The sequence below is a fragment of the Alligator sinensis genome, unplaced genomic scaffold, assembly GCF_000455745.1.
Source record: "Alligator sinensis unplaced genomic scaffold, ASM45574v1 scaffold29_2, whole genome shotgun sequence".
Taxonomy (NCBI): domain Eukaryota; kingdom Metazoa; phylum Chordata; order Crocodylia; family Alligatoridae; genus Alligator; species Alligator sinensis.
Window position 1 is genome coordinate 1,429,355 of NW_005842194.1, and position 603 is coordinate 1,429,957.

Genomic DNA, 603 nt, shown 5'->3' on the forward strand with positions numbered 1-603 from the left:
TGCACGCGGGTTCTTAATTGCAACAGAACACTCCACCGTGCAAAAGAGCTGCAATTTAGCAGGAACACAATTTAGCGATGCCGAAGCGCACACAAACAAGAAAATCACAACTTTGGGTTGTGACACCCACCACCCTGCATTGCTGCCTCCCAGCAGCAGGGCTGGGGGGAGGGCAGCGGCACCTCTCTGGCCAGCCAGATGTGAGGGGGAAGCTCACACGTGGTGGTTGCTGCTGCCACCCAGCACCCTGCACCACCGCTGTTCCGCTTCTGGCTGCGCATCTGGCTGCCAGGGGTACACTTAGTAAAAATGGTTGAAAACCCCTGGCTTAGAGTAACTTGTAAAGATTGAATTGATTCAGCCTTCGGCTTTTTGACTTAGGCTTTTTGTAATGGCTATAAGGGAGGGAAGAAGAGGTCTAAAACAATTCACCAGGGCACCTCTAGGGGTAACAAGGCACAGCGGTCACAAACTGACAGAGAGCAGGTTCAGGCTAGACATCAGGAAAAACTTCACGGTAAAGGTGGCCAAAACTTGGAATGGGCTTCCAAGGGAGGTGGTACTCTCTCCTACCTTGGGAGTCTAAGCGAAGGCTGGATAGGC

At 52.4% G+C, this 603-nt stretch overlaps 1 protein-coding gene across 3 annotated transcripts in view; it reads left to right on the forward strand.

Annotated features, from left to right (window-relative positions):
• The window catches only part of SKAP2 (src kinase associated phosphoprotein 2), a 142,567-nt gene that overhangs the window by 26,418 nt on the left and 115,546 nt on the right, over window positions 1-603 (forward strand). The window lies entirely within an intron of this gene.